The sequence below is a fragment of the Papio anubis genome, chromosome 7 (assembly GCF_008728515.1).
Source record: "Papio anubis isolate 15944 chromosome 7, Panubis1.0, whole genome shotgun sequence".
In the NCBI taxonomy this organism is placed as follows: Eukaryota; Metazoa; Chordata; class Mammalia; order Primates; family Cercopithecidae; genus Papio; species Papio anubis.
Genome location: NC_044982.1, coordinates 50,908,861 through 50,933,778, shown reverse-complemented (window position 1 = coordinate 50,933,778; position 24,918 = coordinate 50,908,861). Strand labels below are relative to the sequence as shown.

General features: G+C 36.4%; 1 protein-coding gene across 9 annotated transcripts in view; it reads left to right on the top strand.

Annotated features, from left to right (window-relative positions):
• KTN1 (kinectin 1) overlaps positions 1–24,918 on the top strand; it is a 103,826-nt gene that overhangs the window by 691 nt on the left and 78,217 nt on the right. For 4 of the 9 annotated variants that reach the window (XR_004184903.1, XR_004184901.1, XM_021941250.2 and 1 more), the window contains exon 1: positions 19,440–19,563. The exons of the other annotated variants lie outside the window; for them this stretch is intronic. The gene's annotated coding sequence lies outside the window, so the exon portion shown is untranslated. Of the gene's footprint in view, positions 1–19,439; positions 19,564–24,918 lie in introns of those variants that run through there. 9 annotated transcript variants of the gene reach the window in all.

The window sequence follows — 24,918 nt, the reverse complement described above, 5'->3', positions numbered from 1 at the left end:
CCGGCGCCCCTCCCGCTGCCCTTTGCGAGTCCCTAGGTCAGGGCGGGAGGCGGTTGGGCACGGAAAGCAGCGTTGCGGGGACTTTGGAAAAATCCGTGGACCACCCTCGACACCGGCGAAGTTATCCCTTCCTCTCCCCGAGGGGTGTGTCTTCTTAGCGATTCGGCCTGACCCCTTCAGTTTCCAACAGTGAGACTTTTGGCCTTGGGGACCTCGCCGGAAAACTACACGGGAAGTCTAGAGAAGTCGTCTGGCTCTCAGCCATACGCCTGGTGTGGGATGTGCAGCCCCGCACGCTGGCGGTGAAGGCGCTGGGTGCACTAGAAGTGGGCAGCCCCGGACGCGGGCAGCGGCGTCCCAGCCCGGCCCAGCTGCACCTTGACTAGGTTAGGTTAAAAGTAAGCTGTTCGATGTTGGCCCTTCTTTCTTCTGGGAGGAAGGGGGAATCTAAATTCAGAACTGTGTTGTCAGACGAATTCCTTAGCAGCTATTTAAGTTAGTAGTGCTTAAAGAGCTACAGTTGAAGTTAACTGTTAAGTTGTGTGTGTGTGTGTGTGTGTGTGTGTTTTGAGATGACTTTGTGGAAAGCCTTGATAAATGTAGACACCCATAGCCAGCCTAGCCGAAGATAAGCATCTTCCGGTGAACTAAACGTTCTGAATTGTATAGGAGTTAACTTAAAGTTAGAATTTTTGCTAAATGAGGTTGCATTTGTTTTCCTTAGCTTACTTACCTAGCAGGCTAATGGCAACAGTGTCTCCAGTTTGGTCCAGAGCAATTGCTGGTGAGACTGGGGATAATGTTCCCAGGAATAACACTAAATTACTCTTTGAGTATTTTGTGTAGACATGCCTTGCAGTAGACTTTCATATTTGATGTGTTGCCTGTTAAAAAAGGCTCTTTTTTTTTCTCCCCCTTTTTCCTTTTGTCTTTATTTTAGGGATCGAACCTGAAATAGCTGGGTCTGTTGATGAGTTCCCCTTCCACCTCAACATTGAGTTTCAAATGTCTCTTCTAATTTTTTAGCCTTCAGCAGACATAACAATACCTTGGCTAGTTAGCTTAGAGAATAAGGTTTCTACTTAATTTACTTGAGGCTGATAATGAATTTGAAAATATAACAAGATATATTGAAAAATTTTCTTAATACTTGAAAATTATAAAGAATATCAAGTATTTAACTCTTAATGATTCAGGGTCAGCATTATGAAGAGACATTTACGATTTTGTTTCCAATTTAGATCTTTATATGTTCTTTTAATACCAGTAGTCTCTTCTGTTTGATATTGTGTTTTTCCCTAAAAATGCCTCACTTCAGGCTCCCTTCTAGTTTATAGGCTTTAATCTGCTTTTGGTAGGGAGATCGTTTTAATAATTATATTTTTAATATCAGTCAATATGACTTTTTAAAAGAGCCTAAAAAGTGAAAACTTTTTTGAGGCTTAACTTCTAAAGAACCCATATTAAGATTGTCGCTGTTAAGTTCTTAACTTGAATTTTAAGTTATGGTTAAAAGTTCTTAATCAGCCTGTCATGGTTAAGATGACACGTAGAATACTGAATCATAATTTTTTAAATAAAAGTTGAATGTGTCTTATACATTTAATATGTGTAAGTTAAGTTCTTAACTTGAATGGAAGATGTATTTTTAATTGTGTGCTTATAATTTTTATAGCAAATGAAGTTTTAACCTAAAAGATCTCCAATGCTGTGTTAAAATATAAAATGGTTGATGAACTTAAATGGTTCTAGGAAGGTTTTGGTTCTCTTGGGAATCTGACCTACTATGTAATAAGGAAATGAGAAAAATCATGCTTTGCAAGATCATTCATATATTTGAGAATACACCTTATGACTTGCTTGTTCTCTGTACTGTTTTTAGTGACTTTGAAGGTAAATCCAGAGTATACTTAGAGGATAGAAGCAAGTAACTATTTCTCTAGAAGTGACATTGATGATCACTCATGCCCAAAGAGAATTGCATTTCATTGCTTCCTCTTTCAGTTCCTGTGAACATGACTTTGAGTGTCCCAATCAAAAAATGTAATTTATTTTCAAATCACCGGGAAAACATTGGTCTAGATGAGATTATAAACCTTTTCCCCACCTCTGTAAATAGAAAATTAATCAGTAAGGGGAAGAACGTTATGTGCTGTGAACTAAGGAGTTTAATATAACCTGTGTCTGAGGTCTAGAGAAAGAGAAATAATGACAGTTTACAACTGTGCCAAGCTGTTGTGCTTGAATGTGTTTTTGGTCTTTGACAGAGGTAGCAGTGAAAACTAGGCTATTTTTCTTTTTTAAAAAATGGTACAAGCTTTTAATTGGTTTTATGTTAAAATAGGCAAGATATACTTTTAATTCTAACAATAGTTTTGTCAATACTCTGATAGGAAAAATAATATTCCTAGGAAATGTATAAGACATAACCTAAAAAAAGTTGTGATTTAGTATTTTACGAGTCATCCTGACTACTACAGGATGATTAAAACTGTTCCATAACTTAAATATGGTTTCAGCAAAGTGATTTATACACTAAATTTAATTTGTTTGTGCTCTTCTTCCAGGACATTCTGCTTTTTGGGCTGTCTCATTACTAATTGCTTTGTTAGTTCTGTCTTAACGTCTTCTACTCTTAAAGTTGACTTGCTCAGTCCTTGTTTCACTTTTCTTTTTATATTCCTCTGACAGTCTTATCCAGTGTCATGGTTTTAAATACCTATATGCTGATGGCTCCCATATTTATATTTCCAACCCAGACTTTCCACATATCCTGTTAGGCCTATCCACTTGGATGTGCAGTGATCAGCTCCAACTAAACTTCCATATTTTTCCTCAAACATGTTTGATGTTTCCATCAAACATTCAGGTAAAAAAACGTTGGAGTCATCCCTGACTTACTTCTTTCACACTTGGCATTCTGTGCTCTGTCTTATCTTGAAAATATAACCAGAATCCAGTCAGTACTTATTGCCTCCACTGCTCACCAGCCTGGTCCAAGCCATTCTTATCTCTTACCTTGATTTCTGTAATTAACCTCCTAACTGATCTCGCTGCCTCTGCACTCTCTACAGTCTTTCCAACACAACAACCGGATCATATCACTTATCTTCTCAGAATGCTACAGTGACTTTCTCTATGCAGAGTGAAAGCTGAAGTTCTTATGTCCTTAAGGCCATACAGAATCTGGACACTTCCACTCTCCCCATTCCCCCTTACCTCTAAGGTTAGCTACTATCTTCCCTCTGCTTATTTCCTCTGGCCCCATTGGCTTTCCTAGGGGCAGCTACATGTCAGACACTGCGCTGAACACTTAGGCTCCATCAATAAACAAAACAGACGAAAAGCGCTGCCCTGATAGAAGTTATGTAATAGTGTGTGTTTGAGGGCAAGGGGAAGAGATAATAAACACAATCAATGAGGAAATTATATACTGTTGACTTCTCCTGGCAAGAAGGTGACAAGTGCCAAGGAGGAAACAGAGCTGTGTTTTATACTGGCTGCTGCCCCTCCTTAGATCAGTGTTTTTTCTGAAGATACATGCATGGCTTGTTGTCTCCGTCCAGTCTTTGCTTTTTAAATGTCACTTTCTTAAAAAGATCTGCCTATTTTATTTAAAACTGCACTCCCCTAACGTCTGATTCTTGTACTTTGCTCTGTTTTCTTTATAGCATTTGTCACCTTCTGTTGTACTGTATAATTTCCTGATTGTGTTTATTGTCTCTTCCCCATAACCCCCAAACAACAGTATTACATAGCTTCTATGACGGTAGGCTTTTTGTCTGTTTTGTTTATTGATGACTCTTTAAGAGTTCAGAGCAGTGTCTAGCATGTAGCAGGTCCTCAATAAGGATTTGTTGAACGCAGTAATTAAATCCTGGCTGGGTGTGATGACTCACATCTGTAATGCCAGCACTTTGGGAGGCCAAGGTGTGTGGATTGCTTGAGCCCAGCAGTTTGGGACCAGCCTGGGCAACGTGGCAAAACCCCATCTCTCAAAAAAAATATAAAAATAGCCCAGCATGGTGGCGTGTGCCTGTGATCCTAGCTTTTTGGGAGGCTGAGGTGGGAGGATTGCTTGAGCCAGGAAGGTAGAGGTTGCAGTGAGCTGAGATCATGCGGACTGCACTCTAGCCTGGGTGACAGAGTGAGACTTCGTCTCAAAAAAAACAAAAAATCTCGCATTCCTTCCTTTGATGGATACCTCATTATTGGATACATGTGGTTTTCAGTTTGCTCCTTTACGCTTTCAGAGATGGTCAGAGAGCGGAAGAAAGTGGCATGGAGCCTTTGGGAATGATGTTAGAGTGTGATGGAGACCGTCTTACATACCCCACATAATTAGGACCATTCGTTAGTTAATTCAAAAAGTTGGTTAAAGCAAGGACTCAAAATATATGTGCACCTTAAATGTTTTCACTGAAAATATTTGATTTTACTTTTATTTACCTTTTTATTTGTACTGATTTCTTAAAATAAAGGTTATCCTGATTTTCCTTTCATAGATTGTACTCTAAAAGCATTATCTATGATATCTAGTATTGGCTTCTTTAAAGTGCAATGAAAAGGTAGGAACTGGGAAACTCTCCAAGTACAAAATCTTTATAGATTTTTGCAGTTATTCGTCAAGGCCTTCCAAAGGATTTAATGCCGTTTTTATAGAAATAACACCTTTTGACTCTATTTTCATATTTGATACATATATAGAAATAAGTAAGTAGGAGAGTAACCGCTAGCCAGAAACAGCTTTCTGAAGACACCAGCCTATGTATTTTTACAAAGGAGTAGAATGTCAGTTAATCCAGTGAGAGATCCTTTAAGACAGCTTCCACTTTGAATAGGTTTCATAGGGGCCGTAGGGTCATACCAGCCTGTAATTACTAGAGGAGAATGTTATTTACTTGTACTTCTTTATTTTGACTCTGAGTAACATCTACAATCAGTTATCAGAACTTACGTGAATTCAAGTAAGTGTCCATTGTCTATCAGGAGACATGATGTTACACTGCATTTTCACTGGAAAATGTGGGACAATTATTATTCTTACACATGAGTCATTGAGTTGTCAAGGAAACAGTGTGGTCTGGTATAATGAGCTGGAAGTCAGTAGTTAGGAGACCTACAGGTCTTAGACCTTATTAATTCTAAGGTTTTTTGCAAGTTCTTTATTGTCCAGTTCTTTAATTACATAATGTTCTGTGGGGTAGTAGAAACAGTGTGGGCACTAGGGAGTCTGAAGACCTTGGGCTTGAATTTAGTTTTGCTAATCAGTACCGCTTACTGCATGTGTGATCTTAACATATATTAACCTGCCTAAGGCTCATTAAGGAATTATCTTACTTCAGTAGTTGCCTCATAAATGATAGCTAACACTGGAGTACATATTTGCTGTCAGACTCTTAAATGCTTTATGTGCATTATCATATTTAATCCTCTCAACAACCTTATGAGGTAGGTACTATGTGGTGAAAACTAGGGAGACAAATAATTTGTTCAAAGACACAACAAATGTCTTTAGGAGGAGCCTTAATTTTAACTGAGGCATTCTGACTTAGAGCCCATTCTTACCCAATGAGCTGTTTTATAAGAATGCTTTCTGAAAAATAAAATGCTGTCCATGTGCAGCTGTCTACTGTTAGGCGTTACAAAGCTAAATTAAGGTTACTGTCTACTGTTAGGCGTTACAAAGCTAAATTAAGGTTATAAGGATTCCGCACCCCCCCCCGCCCCCCCACAGGAATTAGAAGATTAATTCTTAAAACTAGTGATTTAAATTTAAAGACTTGAAGTTTTTCAAGTGGAGAAAATAGTAAAAGCTACCTAAAACATGTGCTATAAAATGTTTTAGTTATATGAAAAGCAGTAGATAGAATGTCATCCTTTTAGTTTCCAAGAAATTTTTCTGTTTCATTTCCTACATATGTTCATTATGAGTTACTCTTGTGTGATCTTACAGGCATTCCTCAATGACTACCTCAAAAAAGCCAACTCTGACCCTACCTAAAAATGCATACCCTCCCTATTCTTTGTCACAGCCTTATTTTTCTTCATTGCACCATCAGTCACAACCTGATGTTATAATATGCTTATTTCTTTCTTGGTATCTGCCTCACCTACAAGAATGTAAGTGAGGCAGGGACTGTTTTGTTCATCACTGTGAACTATGTGTTTGACACTTAGGTAGTGCTCAATTTGAATGAATGGATGGTCTGATGCTCGAAAATGATTGGGACTCATTGAGTCTTTTGCTTTACTTGCCATCCTTTATTAGCATGCCTAGCTGAGTAGTATTTGGTATGCCATATAAAGTGAAACTCTAAGAATAAGGGTTTCAGGTTTACTCTTGGCAGAGTGGAATGGAAAACAGTTTGAAACACAAATTTCAGCAAAATGCTTGTGCTTAGTCTCAGTTAATCTTGTTCATCAGTAATGTAAGTGTTCTGAGTGGAATCTCTACATAAATAATTCAGTGAATGCCTGTGTTTAGATCTAATTATCTTTTGAAATAAATTTGGACAAGCTAAGCTGTGCGCTGAAAACTCCCTAGTGTTCTGAACGCTGTGTTGCAGAACATTGAAGATGTTGCCTTAAATCTGTAATATCCACACAGGTTGAATTCACTTACGTGCTGCCAACCTTTACTTGCCCACTTTGTTAGGAAGTCATGTTCATTTGAAATGTTTCTGTAATTACTTTACGTAGTTTTCATAATCTGGATCTCTTCAGGTTGGCTAAATGTCATGATTTCTGTGAAGGGAATTCCTCAAGCTTGTATTTAGTGCTCTTATTTCTGGGTACAGTTTCAGGTACTGTGCTGTATAATCTTTGTGCTTGGTACTCTATTGCTGGGGAGTCATTTCTTAAATAACTTCCAGTTTGACCTAGATGTTTACTGTAATTTTAAGTTTAAATTGAATCCTTTTGTAAAAGTGGCTTGGTTCTTTTGCTCTTTTTTTTTTCTTTTAGTCTAAATAATTAGATTTAGTTTTAACTTGAAGTATTTCTGAGCTTGAAAATTTTTTCAAGTGAAAAATACAGCTGACCTTTGGACAATGTGGGAATTCGGGGCGCTAGCCCCCTGTGCAGTCAAAAATTTTTGTATAACTTTTGACTCTTCAGAAACTTAACTACTAGTACCCTACTGTTGACTGGAAACCTTACCAATTACATAAATAGTCAATTAACATGTATATTGTATGTTATATGTATTATATACTGTATTCTTTTAAAGCTAAAGAAAAGAAAATGCTAAGAAAATCACGAGAGACTGTATTTACAATACTGTACTGTTTATTGATACAGTAAGTTTATATCATCTGTAAGATGAATCATCTGTCTGAAACAGTGAGCAACTGTAACTGCAGACCTCAATCTATAGTACATATCAAGTAATTCAACTTTTCCTTGTCATGACTTTTCTCTGCTTCTTGGGAGCACTTCCAGCATTACTAGTGGCACTTGGCATGGGTCCCATGGTGTTATTCAGGGTTTACGGTGTTGTGCTAAAAATGATGAAAAATGTGCGAGAACTAAGATCACTTTTTACTGTGTTACTGTTACTGGAAGGACAGAATGCTCATGTGGAGATAGAGTCATGGATAGGAGTCATGGATACTTCAGACACTTGAGCTCACAGTAATAGCAACAGGAGGTGGCTACAAAATTATTACAGTGATACAATATGTACTGCAGTTAATTTTATGCAGTTGTGATTTAGTACTATATCTTTATATTTGTTTACATTTCCTTCTATTGCAAATGGCACCATGTACAGTCACCATATAGGGTCTGGTTTGTGTTTGTGTAAGTTTTGATAAATTTTAACTTTATAATTTGTGTATATTTTATGGTAGTAAATTATAAAATAGACTGGTATCTACATATATTTTATGCATTCATGACATACCTTTTTCTTAATTTTTTCAATATTTGTAGGCTATGGTTTCTCTGCGAGTTTTTTTCAAATTATTGCATTCTCCAAAAAATTTTCCAATGTAGTTACTGAAAAAAATCTACATGAAGTGGACCCACATGGTTTAAACCCATAATGTTCAAAGGTCAGTTATATATTCAAGATTAGCCTTGGAATTATATGTAAAATACAGCCCAGGCATTTACCTTGTCTGAGGTTTTGGGGAGAAAAGAAGTAATTCATAAATATAAGTTAGTTGTAAAGTGATGAAAGCTGAATTTTTGTCTGCTCGTCTAGGATTAATTACCTGGCATAAATTGGTAGTTATATTTCATATCCTTTCAGTGTTATGTAACCTTTATTTAAGCAGAAAGTCCTGACAGCATTCAAAATAACATACTACTTTTGGTATAAAGAGATTCTTTTTTTTTGAAACGGCGTCTCGCTCTGTCACCCAGGCTGGAGTGCAGTGGTGCAATCCTGGCTCACTGCAACCTCTGACTCATTGGAACCTCTGATTCACTGCAACCTCCACCTCCTGGGCTCAAGCGATTCTGCTGCCTCCCAAGTAGCTGGGATTACAGGCGCCTTCCACCAAACCTGGCTAATATTTGTATTTTAGTAGAGATGGGGTTTTGTCTTGTTGGCCAGGCTGGTCTCGAACTCCTGACCTCAAGTGATCCGCCCGCCTTAGCCTCCCAAAGTGCTGAGATTACAGGCATGAGCCACCATGCTGGGCCAGAGATTCCTTAATTGTTATTCTTGGTTACTATATTTATCTGATTTTTTTTCTTTCTTTTTTTTTTTTTTTTGAGATGGAGTCTTCCTCTGTCGCCCAGGCTGGAGTGCAGTGGCGCGATCTCGGCTCACTGCATCCTCTGCCTGCAAGCGTTTCTCCTGCCTCAGTCTCTGAGTAGCTGGGATTACAGGCATGCACCGCCACGTCCAGCTAATTTTTATATTTTTAGTAGAGACAGGGTTTCACCATGTTGGCAAGGCTGATCTTGATCTCCTGACCTTGTGATCCACCTGCCTTGGCCCGGGATATTCTTTCATCATGTTGTATGTAGCTCTAACTGATTTGGCTACTTCATGTATGCATATTTTACAACCTGTTTCCTGTTGTTGGACATTTGGGTTTCTAGGTATTTTTGTTGTTAGTATACACAGTGCTACTAGGAACACCTTGAATAGCATAGGTCTATTTATTGCACTTGTGTCTCTAGGATACTGTTTTTTTCAAACTTTTTGTTACCACTCACAGTAAGAAACACATTTTAAATTATTACTCATTATATTATCAGGTATACTATTCCATGCTATTCTGTTTCATTAAAACTAAAAACACTAGTCAAGACCTAAGTTTTATGCTAATCGCTAATGAGACTAGAGTGTAGATAGTTTTAGGGCTTATAACTAGCTAGAAATAGAATTGCTGGATTGTAGGAGACGTACATTTTCAACCTTACTAGTTAGTGCTAAATTGTTTTCTTTCCAATATAAATGTTCCAGTTTATTCCTGTCACCAGTGTATATGTGTGATGGCTCCACATTCTTCCCTATACATGATAATGGCAGAAACCAGTTAGCCTATTGTGTGTGAATTGATACATTGTATGTCTTTGCATTTCTTTCTTTCTTTTTTTTTTTTTTTGAGACGGAATTTCGCTCTTGTCGTCCAGGCTGGAGTGCAATGGTGCGATCTTGGCTCATCGCAGCCTCTGCCTCCCGAGTTCAAGCAATTCTCCTCCCTTAGCTGGGATTACAGGCATGCGCCACCACGCCCGGCTAATTTTGTATTTTTAGTAGAGATGGGGTTTCTCCATGTTGGTCAGGCTGGTCTCCCGATCTCAGGTGATCTGCCTGCCTTGGCCACCCAAAGTGCTGTGATTTACAGGCGTGAGCCACTGCGCCTGGCCTTACGTTTCTGATTAATGAGACAAAACATATTTTCAGCGTTTGCTGGGCACTAGTTTCCTTTTCTCTGAAATGACTGTTGATTTTTCTGTTGGGTTTATTTTTTTGGGTGGCAAGATTTCTTCATATGTTCTGAATACTAATTCTTTGCCACTTATGTGTTATAAATGTCTTCCTACTTTGTGGCTTGTCTTCTGACTTTCCTATGGTGTCTCTATTAAAAGGTAAAAATTTTAATGTATAATTAAATTTTCCTTTTATAATTTGTACTTTGTGTCTAGTTTAAGAAATTCTTCTCTGCCTCACGGTTATGAAGATGTTCTCACATGTTGTCTTCTAAAGTTTTATGTTGTCTCACAGTTCTTTCCTTTGAATTGATTTTTGTTTCTTCCCCTTTGTGCTGTTTTCTTTTCTCCAAGGTTTCCACTGCTTACCATTTCAGTTTTTAAGGGCTAAAATGTGTTTATTTATAGATGCTTTGAAATAATACTTTGACTATGAGGTTGTTTTGAGGATTGCATCTACAACTTACTTTTAGAGTCACAAGAAAATAATTGCAAGTGGCCCTTGAACAACATAGGTTTGAACTGCATGGGTCCATTTATGCGTGGCGCAGGATGGTGAAACCTGAGTAGATGGGCTATTTGACTTGACTGTGGACAGATTTTGGTATATCTGTGTGTGTCCTGTAACCAATTTTTGATGCATACTGAAGGATGACTGTATGTTTTCAGAAAGAAACTTTGGATAGTTATTCAGTAAACTTTGAAGTCCCTCCTCCAATCCCTAGTTGACATCCTAAGTGTTTTGTAAATATTTGACAGTGATGCCAGTGTTTGCATGTGGTTTTCTTAAATTGTTTTGCACATATATTGTGAAGTAGATCTTTGTGCTTGGTATTTTGAATAAATATGGACAAACTTCTGTGTATCCAGCTGGTACTCAGAGTGTACTTACAGTATGAGGAATCAAATCCTTAATTTTGAAAAATTCTTACCTCTTTAAATATTCCTTCTTTTATTTTCACTTTTCTCACTTGTTAGACCTGTCTTGGAGTCTTAGTTTATCCCGTGTCTTTGATTGTTCTATCATTTTTTTCTCTTCTCTGTGCTTCGTGCTAGGTGAATTCATTACTGTCTAGCAAGTTACCATTTTATTTTTCTATTTTGTCTAGAGTGTGTTGTATCTGTTATTTTCATATTTTAGATTTAATTTTCATATTTTGTATATCTATATTTTCTTATTTTAGTATCTATAATTTTCATATTTTAGATTTGGAATTGCTTTTTCATAATCACCGGTTTCAATTCTCTTTTTGTTTGACAACCCTTTTGCTACTTAGAAAATCTCTATCTCTTCCTTTAACATGTTCAAATTAAAAAATCTTTGTCAGACCATTTCATAAAACATCTGATGTGAATTCATGTTTTATATGATTGTTTTTTCTCATTAAATTTCTTGCTATGTTTTGGATTTAAAAAAAAACCTGGTTTTAACATTGGACAAACTCATTATTTTGATGACTTTTGTGTTCAAATCAAAACCCTGATATTTAATCTTGTTTTTGAGTTTACGAATTGATCAGAAATAGACCCCCCCCCCCCCAAAAAAAAAAAACTTGTTAAACACTGTGAGGGTACTGTTAACAAAATTCACACTGGGAAACTCTCTAGGACTAGCTGCCTGGTTTTTGTTTTTTTTTTCCCCTCCCCAACTAAAAGTTCTAAGAATTGTAAGAAACTGAAAATGAAGAGATAGGTATAGTAGGTGAAAGGAGACAAGAAATATACCAGTCAAGGAATAACAAAATACTTACAAAGCAATTGGGGAATGTGAACGAACGCTAGCTTTGTATTAAGGAATTATTAATTTTTAATTTGCTATGACATTGGATGTTTTGTTATCTTTTTTTTTTTCTCCAGGCTTGGAGCTTCTATAAAGTTATAGCTCTGGATTTGCAGTGTCATTGTTTTTCTCCCCTCTCTTGCCCTCTCCTTTTTTACCTTTTTATTTTTTTAAAACCTCTTTTTACAAGCTGTGCAAATCCTGACCCCTTGGCATCAGGCGGTGAACCTGGTTCTGTTTTATTGCTGTTACTTTTAGGAGCTGAACTATCCAGCCATCTTCCTGGTTCCTTCTTCCCTCTACTCCACTTAAGATATGGGTTGCTACTTTGAATTTTTATTGCATTTCATACCACTATGATGTTTATCTTAGTTTTGAGTTTAGCCATATCTTTTAAATCATTTCCTTTTATATTCGTGCAAAAGGTTGGTGCAAAAGTAGTATTTCACACCATTATTAAGTTATTTGGAGTAGGAGGATCCTTATTGGAAGTCTTTATCTTCATTTCTATCTATCTTAGTCTTACTTGTTTTTTGAATCCCAGCTTGTGTATCCTGAGTAGTATTCATAGTGTATCCTGAGCACTCTAGTTCAGTGATCTTTTCCCTTCCTTTGCACAAATCTGTCTTTTAATCTTGTTGAATATTATTCAGCTCTACAGGACACATCTGATATTAGCATCACACTGATTTATGATGATATAATAATTAGTTAGAATCCTTAAGTCTTGAAATGCGATTCTTGCTTTTGCTGCTTGATCTTACTCATCTTGTGTTTCTTCATTCTGTTTTGGAGTTGCTATTCCCACTCAAGCAGAGTAGTTTTTTTTTTTTTTTTCGTTTTTTGAGTTTGGACTGGGATCCGTTGTTGTCTGAAATATTTTTGCTTGTTGTCTCCAACTTGAAAGTCACATATTCAATGTTTTGAATTTATTTTCTTGAAAACCCTGCTGGTAATTTAAAAGCTATTAAATGAAAGCATATTTCCATTAATTTTAGTAGGGAATTATGATGCAATATTTCATCCCAAACAGTTCTCACATGTAGGTAAATATTAATCTAACAATGAAGACAAGTTTGTGTAGGTATAAACAAGTTGAAAGTAAATACACTTTATACATAAAATATAATGTAGTATATTGAAGGCTAATTGTATTTGCCAAAGGAGAAAGAAAATTTGATGGTGGATGGTAGTGTGGTTGGTAGGGTGTCACTTTTTGGAAAGTCTGTTTCTTCTGTATTGTGTTTTTTCACCAATTCACGCGTTCTGGAGTTCAGAGTTGTCTTGCATTCAGTCTGCACTTAAGTTGTCTGCGCAGAAAAGCACCACTAGGGCAATAACAGATAAACACAAGTTGTTTAAAACACGGAAAATGGAACGCAAGCAGAAAAGACAGAGTTGTAGGAGCTAGAAGCTCATTGACTTTCTTGCTCTGCGTATATACACAAAGCATATCTAGGTTCATCTAGTATACTGTATGTGCAGTATAGATCTGTTGCATATGATATACGCTGACGGGAAATAATTATGTTGAATAAAACATTGAGTGTGTCTTTGCCTGAAATCATAAATGTTGAAATTTCACTCTATAGAATATTTATTTTGTGTGTGCTTAGGTAAACAGTCACTAATACCAAAAAAGGTCATTGCTTGAAAAGTGGTAATTTTCAAGAGCCATTTTGATGAAAACCAGTTAAATGAACAGCTCATTATGTGGGGTAAGTTTGTAGACTTAATAACTGATATTCCAGCTTATCTGAACTAGTTGTCAGAATTTCTGCTATTCTAACCAGGTAGCTCAAAGAGTAACACAGGATAATACAAATCTTATTTTCTGAAACGTTTCATTGGTTTGCCCTTTGTTCTCATTCACATTTGTGAACTGGCAAGATTATCTTTAAGTAATCGATTAAAATGTTAGTAAGGTTAGGCTAAGAACCGAGTTTTTTTGTACATTGTTAAGGTACTTTCTAAACATTAATTGGCAACTTTGGGATATTATTGTTTAACCTTTTAAATATTCTCCAATTTATGCCACTATTCAGCCATGTTCAGGATTTATCAATCTTGTCACCAAGGATAGCTTGTTTATTGACTGTTCTGACAAAATCAGACATTCCATAATGTGTATTGGGTTTCCCTGATTTAGTAATCCTTTTATTTAAAAAGGTACTGGAGTGATTTTTTTTTTTTTAATAGTGACTGGTTTGGCGGCCGGGCATGGTGACTCACGGCTGTAATCCCAACACTTTAGGAGGCCGAGGTGGGCGGATCGTGAGGTCAGGAGATTGAGACCATCCTGGCTAACATGGTGAAACCCCGTCTCTACTAAAAATACAAAAAAATTAGCCGGGTGTGGTGGCGGGCGCCTGTAGTCCCAGCTACTCGGAAGGCTGAGGCAGGAGAATGGCATGAACCTGGGAGGCTGAGCTTTCAGTGAGCTGAGATCGTGCCACTGCACTCCAGCCTGGGCAACAGAGCAAGACTCCGTCTCAAAAAACAAAAAAAATGGTTTATAGTGGATAGCTTTTGATGTGCCTGTATTTTTTAGTAACAATTGTCTGGATTTACCTAAAATAAATTCATCAATTTTAATTTGACTACTTTCTATATTTAGTACATGATATTTAATAGCTTTTACTTTTTTTCCCCTGACTCTTCAGGCATCTTCTAATAGTGAGGAAAGCAGAAGCCTTTCATTGAACTTGAAATGTAGGATCATGGCAGCTGTGTCTGCTGAAGGCAACATCTATGTTTGCATGGCTGTTGAGGTGGTTGTGTTGTAAACATGGATTCTAAGGATGACTATAGGATAGGAGCCTCTACTTGTGGCTGTATTTTAGGTTCTGATAACTGATCACCTTTCAACCTCTTACTTCATATTTCTGTTGTCTGGAAGGCAGTCTTTGCGATCACAAATTTTGAAGGTTCATGGTATGCTGTGTTTTAATTATGCTAATTACATAATTTACGTACTTAAACCAACTTTCAGTTGGTGAAATCACAAGGACTATTTCTTGGAGTTAGCTTCCTATGGTTGTTCTTAGTAAGATCTGTTCTCTCACTAATTTTTTGCCTAGGTTTCTTATTATTGTGAGTGATGTCAAAAGAGTAGAACCTTTTTTTCTTTTTTAGACAAACTTTTTTTTTTTTTTTTTTGCCACTGTAGACTTAAACTCTGTTAATATATGAAAGCTACACTTATTTCCAATTCAAGGTAATTATGTCTGTACTTTTTGATGTTTTTTCTGTCATAGACTCTTGGCAGCTTCAAGAATAGAGCATTATAATGAAGACCATATCATGATAAAACATCCTTGATTTTGTGTTTCAGAGTACCAGTGAACACAAATAGAATTAGTACATACTGTATATATGAAGGATTATTTTGAAAAAAAATCCAAAGGGAAGAACTCACAAGGACCACCTATATAAAGTTATTAAATATTTGACAACACTGCGTTGGACTCTGTGTTGGGCTCCCAGATAGATGGGAGAACATATATTTGAAAAGGAGAGTTACTCATTTGACTTATACTTTTTGAGTAGTATAAACTAAACTTTGTATAAGAAGTGAGTAAAAATCTTCAGTGAATGTTTTCTTAAGCCATAGTTCTTAAGGTACAATTTCAGAGAATGATAAATACATAAGATTGTGAATGTATTAAAGCAAATGCCTCTTTATTTCAGTGAATCAGAATGAGAACATTTCTTAATTTTATCGGATTCTTCGTTTGTACTTGTTTTTAAATTGTAAGATTTTGCTGTTTATTGACGATTTTGCTGTTTGTGTAGATGTTGAATCTCTTTGCTTTTTCTTAAATAGCAATGATAGGAATTTCCCTGTGGAATATGAACATTAAAATTGAAATGTAGAAGGGCCGGCATGGTGGCTCATGCCTGTAATCCCAGCACTTTGGGAGGCCGAGGTGGGCGGATCACTTGAGGGTCAGGAGATTGAGAACAGCCTGGCCAACATGGTGAAACCCTATCTCTACTAAAAATAAAAAAATTAGCCAGGCATGGTAGCGGGCACCTGTAATCCCAGCTACTTGGGAGGCTGAGGCCAGAGAATCACTTGAGCCCCGGAGGTGGAGGTTGCAGTGAGCCAAGATCATGCCCCTGCACTCCAGTCTAGGTGACAGAGTCAGATCCTATCTCAAAAAAAAAAAAAAAAAAAAAAAAAAAAAAAGGAGAAATGTAGGTTGTAGAAGTGTAGAAATTAAAATGTAGACTACAGAATAGATTGTAAGGTTTAGAAAAAAATTCAGGCTTTCATCATTTAACTGGTGTACTTGACTATCTGTGAAGATTTGTCCTAATTTTATATGGCTTTGTACATGGAAGCTTGGAATCGAGGGGCCAGAGAGGGAAAACTCTTTGCTAGCACTCTTCTTTGTACATTCCTGAAGAGTTTATTAGAGAAAAGCAAAGGTCAGCTGTAATCCCTAATGAAAGAATAAGAATATTGGTTTCTCAGTCAGGCATACTCTGGTTGGAAAGAGGTACTGTTCATTAAAAAAATTACATTCTGGATTAGTAAATTTCATATAAAGTCTGAATTTTTACTTTTTACTAATGTTAATCAGTTTTGTTTGTTGCATAGCTGACAGACTTATTGCTTCTGAAAACTAATAATATTCCAGTGTTCAACAGGGTCTAGAATTCTGTGGTAATTAATGGTCATTGTTTCTATAGAGATTTTATTACATTATCCTTTGGCTTCTATTGCTAAGTACTATGTAAGTCTAAATTTCTTCTTCAGTACTCTTTTCTGTGTTGCTTTCAAGACTTGTTTGAGTTACACGGTGTTACTGCAAATATGTTTAAATATCTTTTATTCTGTTCAAATTTTGTTGCCTTTCCTGAATTGGAAGATTCATAGCTTTCAGCAGTTTTTGAAAATTCTCAGCCACTTTGTTTCTTTGTTCTTTCCTCTCCTTGAATTCCCATTTGATTCATTGGACATTCTCATTGTATCCTTTATGTCTGTTAATTTTTCTTTCATATTTTCCCTTATGTATAATTTTTTGTGGTACATTGTCAGTTTTTTAATCAAGTCTGTCTTGTTTGATAATTCAGCTTTATATAGTTATCAGGCCATTTGGCTTTTAATTTCTGGGGGTGTTTGTATGTCTGTGTGTGCATATGTATGCATACACATAATTTATAAAGTTCAAGTTCTAATTTTTCTTTTTTTTAATGAGTGTTTTCTGTGTTTCTGATTTCTTTTATAACTCTAATGGCTGACATTTTTGTTTTAATAGTCTTTCACATTCTGTTATCAGTTTTTTGGGATCTACTCTCTGTATGTGCTACTCTTGTTCATTTTGACTGGAAGTTCACCTTTGACAGGAGAATATCTGCAAATACTATACTGTACAGACTAGATTGGATAGAGGTAGTTTTTTTCCAGAGAGATTTTTCCTTCCCAAGAGTTTTTCCTGAGTCACAGGGCTTTTGTGGCCGTTGATCCATTTTTTTTTTTCTTTTTATTGAGACGGAGTCTAGCTCTGTCACCCAGGGCGGAGTGCAGTGGCGCAATCTTGGCTCACTGCCAACCTCTGCTGCACAGGTTCAAAGCGATTCTCATGCCTCAGCCTCCGGAGTAGCTGGGATTACCAGGCTCCCGCCACCATGCCCGGCTAATTTTTTGTATTTTTAGTAGAGATGGGGTTTCACCATGTTGGCGAGGCTGTTCTCAAACTGCTGACCTCAGGTGATCCGTGAGCCATGATGTTAGTATTTGTGGTAGGAAGCGGCAGTAGGGGAGTGTTCTGGATTGGCAGAGACTGTAGATAATAATTTATGATTGTAAAATCTTAATGGAGACTTTTGGGTTTTGGAAAAGCAAACAAGCTTTCTCTTGTGTCTTTTTCGCATTTGTGCCAACACTACTTATTAAATCTATTTTTTTTTCAACTTACTGATTTGAAATGGCACTGTGATAATATACTGAACTTTTTGTTTGTATTTGGGCTACTTTGCCTTTAATTGGGTGTTCTTGGACAAGGTTTAAAAATTCTTGTTTTCATAAGCAAAACTTTTTTGGTAGAGTCATTTTTGACAGTATTTGATATTCTCATTTACATTTCATGTTTAGTTTGTGAGATGTTTTAGGTATTATGTCTTTTCTGGGGATAAGCAAGAATAAATGTTTTAGGTATTATGTCTTTTCTGGGGATAAGCAAGAATAAATTATTCTTGAATTCACATTTGATTTATTGGACATTCATCATTGTATCCTTTATGAATAAATTATTCTTGCTTATCCCCAAAAAAGACATAATACCTAAAACATCTGGTCATTTTAGTACTTCCATTGTTGAGTGACCTAAGGTGATCCACCTTAAATTTAATTTTGTTAAGTTTAAGCATCAGTTATTAAGACTACCTGGTGGTAGTGGGATTGGACAGATTTGTTAAGGTTAGGGTAGAGATAGGACCACTGGGAGAAGTTACAGGGTGATGCGATTTTGGATCAAAACTAAAAAGAACTTGTCTTTCTAAAGAAATAAAGGGGGTTTATGGGAGGTGTTCATCCCTGCTTTTCAAGCATGGGCTGGCTGCCTGTTTCAGCTGGGTCTAATCTCTGAGTGACTAGTTGGATTAGATGGCCCTTTCTTACTCAGGAATCTTATGAAAGGAAAAGTAGGTCAAGATGGTAGATATTAAGGGGAGGAAAGCTTCTGTACATGGTGTAGCTGTTTTATGGTTACATTATTGGTATGAATTTCGTGTTGTAGTGTTAATTTTTGAACAGTTTTGGTGACTTATGTTCTTTTGTCTTTGAAAACTGATTTTATGTGTTGATTTGAAAGACTATTTTAAAAAGTTATTAATTTTTTTGGTATTAAAGCTTTCAGTTTATCTAATTATAAATTAGATTTTTTTTACAGAATAAACTTTTAACCAGATTATTTCCTATGGAATTGTTTTAAAATGAGCAGTGCCTTTTCCTGAGAAAATGGGCTGGTTTGGGCATGATGAGTAAGCAAAAGTCTGAAAGATACTTTCAGCAGCTATCATCTCTGCAATTCCTTTTCAGTTTCTTGAGAAAGCTGTTCAAATGGATTGATCTATTCTCATTAAAGGGGAAAAAGTTTGATTAAAAAATAGAAGTCTCATTTGTTGTGACATGATACCTAATGGAGAAATTAAATTTCATTACTCATTTCTGGCATTAGTTGTATTCATTTCAGATTGGGGTAGCAGTACTTTAGAATGGATATTGCTGAAGTAAGGGGTGTGTTAATAAGATGTGAGTCATAGAAATAACTGCCTTGCAGTTTAAAAGGAGAAATTGTACCACAGCTTTGAAATTTTAGTGTGGTCTATAGAGTTAATCTTAGAAAAGATACTGTAAATGGGATTCCCATGCTGAGGAATTCAGTGTTTGGATTTCCTGGATTGTTTTGTCTTTTGCTTACTTCCAATGTTTTTCCTCTTATTTTAAAAGATAATTGTTTAATTGTGTTGTGCACTCTGGGGCCATTATACTTTTGGTGTAGTGACTGACTAGGACAATAGGAATTTAGATGAGTTTTTGCATTTTGGTGGCCATTTCAGGAAATGGTTAATGCTTTGTCTATTTTTCTCATTGAGTTTTTTGTTTTTTTAAATCAATTGGTAGAATCATTTATTTTTAAAAATTCTTACTGCAAATGGAATATACTTACAAAAATTTAAACATACAGAACTATGTAAAATGAGCCTATCTATTTTCTTGTGTTTTCAAGTACTTTATATTTTTTCTTTTTTTCAGATAGATTTTTGCTCTGTCACGCAGGCTGGAATGCAGTGGTGTGACCTTGGCTTACTGCAACCCTTTGCCTCCTGGATTCGAGTGACTCTCATTGCCTCAGCCTCCTGAGTAGCTGGGATTGTAGGTGTGTGCCACCACACTCAGCTAAGTTTAGTATGTTTGGTAGAGACAGGGTTTTATCATGTTGGCCAGGCTGGTCTTAAACTCCTGCCTCAAGTGATCCACCTGCTGTGGCCTCTGAAGGTGCTGGGATTATAGGTGTGAGTCACCACGCCCAGCCCTCAAGTGCTTTATATTTTTTCTTATGTTTGAAACTTTATTTGGATGTTTTTAGTTGATTTGAATGATACAGCCTTCTACTGATTGGAAATAACTTAGAGTAAACTGAATTTTTGTATGTATTTGGGTTTGTTTTAGATTTTGAATTCAATTATTATTTTCTTATCTTTATCATACTGCAGTATGTTGCTGCCTTGCTATATTAGTTGAAACCGTTTACTGTCTCATAGAATTCTGTGCATGTGTATGTAAATAGAGAATAAGTGCTCTGGAATTTTAGGAGGAGAACTAGCTGTGGACATGGTACTTGAGCTGGAAGAGTAGAACCACATAGAGGCTCAAGTTAGGCTTTTTGCTCTGGTTAGTTTTGTAGATACTATATACTTCCTTTCTCAGTGAGATTATAAATTCATTTAAAGTCAGCAAATTTATTTGTGAACACTGTTAAATACCCTGCATTCAAAAACCTAAGTGGAAAATTAAAACGAGTGCAACTTACAAAGAATGAAAACTACAACAATAATTGTAATGTGTTTTATAAGACCTTCAATACTGTTTTTTTTTTTTTTTTTTTTTTGTATTTTTGTTTTTTGAGACAGGGTCTCCCTCTGTCACCCAGGCTAGAGCGCAGAGGTGAAATCATGACTTACTGTAGCCTTGAGCTCCTGTGCTCAAGTGATCTTTCTGCGTTCTCTTGAGCAGCTGGGACTACAGGTGCATGCCACTACGTCTAGCTAATTTTTTATTGTTTGTAGAGACAGGGTTCTGCTGTGTTGCCCAGGATGGTCTTGAACTCTGGGCTCAAGCAATCCTTTCTCCTTGGCCTCCCAGCGTGCTAGAATTACAGGCGTGAGCCACCGTGCCTGGCCACCATCTTTTTTACACTTATTCTCTGCTTATGACTTTGCTTCTCATTTCATAAAGAGAATCGTAGCATTAGGAACAGAATTTTCACAAACGTCTGTACCATCTACCTCCTTTCCTGTCTTGGGTCTGTGCTTTTGTATTCTTCCTTCTCTGTGTTCCTACAGATGAACTGTCTGTGGTACTATTTAAGGCCAATCACTCTTATCTACTTGTCCAAATTCTGTCCTTTCTTGCTATTTGAAAACATTGCCTCTCCCTCCTGCATCATTAGTCTTTCCTTTTTTAGTGAATCGTTTTTTTGTCAGCATATTATCATGCTGTAGTTTCTCCCATCTTTAAAAAGCAAACTCTTAACCTCATATTCTCCTCCAAGTTCCATCTTATTTCTCTGCATCCTTTCACAGGAAGGCTGCTTCAAAGAGTTGTCCACACTTGCTAGAGTTCTTTTAACTTTTAAATTCGTTTCAATCAGATTTTGATCACCACTACTCTACTGCTTTGGTCGAAGTCACCAGTAACGTCTATGTTGCTAAATTCAGAAGTCAATTACTAGTTTTCATTGTGTTTTACTTACCAACCCCATTTGACAAAATTGATCCATCTCTCCTCCTTAATAGACCGTATTCATCTGGTGTCCAGGACAGCACACTCCTGGTTTTCTTTCTACCTCTCCTCTCTCCCTTGAGAGTTCTTCATCTTCCTGTTGTTGAATTTCAGTGCTTCAGTCTTGAGACCTGGTCTCTATTTATACCCATTTGTTTGGGATTTTATCCAAGTTTATGGCTTTAAGTATAGTCCATTTGCTGAATACTTCCAAATTTATATCTCTAGCCTTCACTTCTCACGTGACAACTCTTTTATTTAGCTGTCTACTGGACATCTCCACTTACCTAAAACCTAACTCCTTATCTTCAACCTTAACCATGTCCCTGCCACATTTCCCCTATCTCAGTAAAGGGCAGCTCCTTTGTTTTTGGCCTAGTCTAAAAGCTTTGGAATTGCCTTTGGCTTTGTTCATTCTCTCATACCCTATATCCAGTCCATCAGCAAATCATCTTGGCTCTACCTTTATAAAGTATCTAAATTTTGACCACCTCACTTGCTACCATCATCTGTAAATTATTTCAGTTGTCACCTAACAGTTTTCCCTGATTTTACTTTCTCCCTACACCCTTCCCTAGTCACACCCCTCCAGTAGTTTTCCCATATTACTGAGAGCGTTAGCCACAATCCTTTTCCTGTAAGAAACAACATGAATTGTTAACCACATCCCCTCTCCCTTTCAAATTCTCTTTGACCTCATCAGTTTATCCTTCTGTTCATTCTGCCTCAACCATGTTGTCCTTACTGCTCTTGCTCATATATAGCAGGTATGTTACTGTCTCATGGTCTTTGTGCTTGCTCTTCTCTCATTCACCGTATTTTGCTCTTCACTTAGATACAGATAGCAACATGGCTCTATCTTTCACTTATTTCAGGTCTTTATTGAGATGTCATTTTTTAAAAATGAAATCGTCTCTGACCATTCTACTCTAAATTTTAACCATTGGGAGTTTCAGACCAGCCTGGGCAACATGGCAAAACCCTGTCTCTAAATAATTAAAAAAATAAATAAATAAAATTTACCCGCTGTCCACATCTTCCTGTTCTCCCTATTTCTCTTCCCTGCTTATCACTATTCTTGCTACTTATTGCCCTTTCATATACTGCATACTAATTGTTGGTCCGTCTTACCACTTAGTAGAATGTTAGCTCTGTAAGTGCAGGGTTTGTGGCCCTTTTACTGCTGTCTACTCAGAATGTCCTAGAGCAGTCCTGACATATGGTCAGTGCTAAATAACAAATGAATAATAAAGACTATTGTGGAAGAGAGTTGAAATTACATATTCATAGGTTTGATTTAAGCTGGGTTTTGAAGGTTAGGTGGAGATTTCATACAAAGGACAAGGCAAAGATTTTTAGATTTGATTGCAGGGATGAGGTGAGGTGCTTTAAATGGAACTTTAGAAAGTGGTTCCTCTAATTGCCTGATTTAGAATCCATAGTAGCCTCCTCCTGCTGATTTTTCCCACTTGGTTGACTGCTGATCTTTTCTAGCTGGTGGTCCCATATTTTCTTCAAAATCTGATCTACAACTCCCAGATAGGAACGTATTCCTGTATTCTTAATCTTGGCAAGGGGTTTTTCTCATTTATGGAAGCTTCCAAGCATGACATGTGGGAATTGTCTTACTAGAGTCCTCACTCACTTTCAAATAGTTGAGTTTTCTTGTTAGTTGTTCCACCCAAGTATTTCTGTGTTGAAATTGATTTACTGTCATCAGATCTACTTAAACTATTGAAAGTCATTTTAATTGATCTCTTTGCAACTATTTTTAGCCTATCCATTTGGTTTTATTTATGTGTTTATTTTATTTATTTATTTGAGACGGAGTATTGCTGTGTCTCCCAGGCTGGAGTGCAGTTGGGGATCTAATTCTTTAGCTTGTTTCTTCTGCGTCTTGTTCATGATGACTTGTCACATGTTCTGTTATTTTTTTGTGGGCTCATATCTGGATAGTAATTTTTAAAAACCTTAAGGAGCCTGACTTGGGGAAGGATTCCACGGAAGAGGTTATGCATTTGCTTCTACCATGGGTACTCTGGGCACCACCAACTGGGGGCCACTTGGATCTTGGCATATCCAAGATCATGCAAGTAGTTTGGACCCTAAAGCCATGTGAGAAGAAACTCATGGTTAAAATTTTTAAGTAAGACTGAGTGAAGGCCGAATTGGAACTAAAAGTCAAGACTCTTGCCTTCCATTTTACTGCTTCATTATATTGCTATTCACTAATCTTAAAATAATTTACTTTTGCTCAGGATGTATCTGCAATATAACACGCATACTATATTCGAAGGTTATCAACTACATGATGCCTAATATTTAATTTTAGCAGGAGGAGTTCATTGTAGCTAAACCTTTTGCGGAATGGAAATTTAATTAAATGATACTTGGCTACCAATAGTAAACTTTTTATCACTGTAGAAAACTTAACCATAAATCATTTTTCTTAAAAAAAGATTAACGTGTCTGTTTAAAAAAACATGAGATAGTATTGTGGGTTTAAAGAAAGGTAAACATGGTATGAAGAGTGGCACGTTTGGAATGCCAAGTATTTAGATTCAGTGTGATCAGATTACAGATAGCTTTTTTTTTGTTGTTTTTTTTTAACCTATGAACATTATTTTTACAGATAACCTATAATGATAACTTTCAGCTTAGGCCTCTCAGCTACTTCTGTCATATTTTAACTGTATTCAAATAACGAAATCAAGCTCTTATAGGCTGCTCTGGGAGCCTGTATATCTTAAGGGTGTATTTGTTTAGTTGTCCATTGATTTATACCGGAACTTTTATGGAATTTTGCATTCCTATGTTGAAAATTACCTTTCCCTCAACTTACTGCTTTTGTTTTTTTCAAATGTGTCTGCTTGCTTTGTATGTTTTTTGGTGGAAAAATACTTTCACTGTGTTCAGATTTCAGTTTTGAATTTTGATTTGTTAAGTTTTTGCTAATGGTTTTTTTGAGTCACCCTAACTGATAAAATTGTGTCAATTGAAGGACAGAAATATTGATAAAATTTTTTTTGTGTCATTTGCTTTCAATGTTTTTAATATGAAGAAAAGGATAGCAGAAGCAAGAGCAACTGAAACCCTATAGTAAGAAAATAAAATTCAAAATTGTTGTATTACTTGAAATTTAATAGTATACTTATCAAACTGCCTCAGTTTTTTCTCATAATATGAATAATTCTTATTTTTATGTATTTAAGCTGTTGAAGTTTAGTACTGTGCATTTAGATTGGTTACTTATTGTTTTAATGTGAAATTTTAAAAGTTGAACAATTAAAACAGTAAAATGTTTGTAATAATCTCCCTTCAAAAAAATGTAATGATTCTCATTTTTTAGGTATCATCTATGAGTGTATATAATACTCAACACAAAAATATTAATCTTTCTTCTATGTAATGTACTTTGCTGCATTACAGTCTTAATTATTTTAAATGGTCGTATGATGTTTCTTCACATGTCCCACACTGAAACAGTTTCATGGTTTTATTATATAAACAGTGTGGTCTGTCTTGTATATACATAAATATATTATCCTTTTTGGTTAAGCAGTTCTATTGAAATTCTAATAATTGCCACCAGATTTTTATATCACTTAAAATTTTAGGGCGCGGTGGCTCAAGCCTGTAATCCCAGCACTTTGGGAGGCCGAGAGGGGCGGATCACGAGGTCAGGAGATCGAGACCATACTGGCTAACAAGGTGAAACCCCGTCTCTACT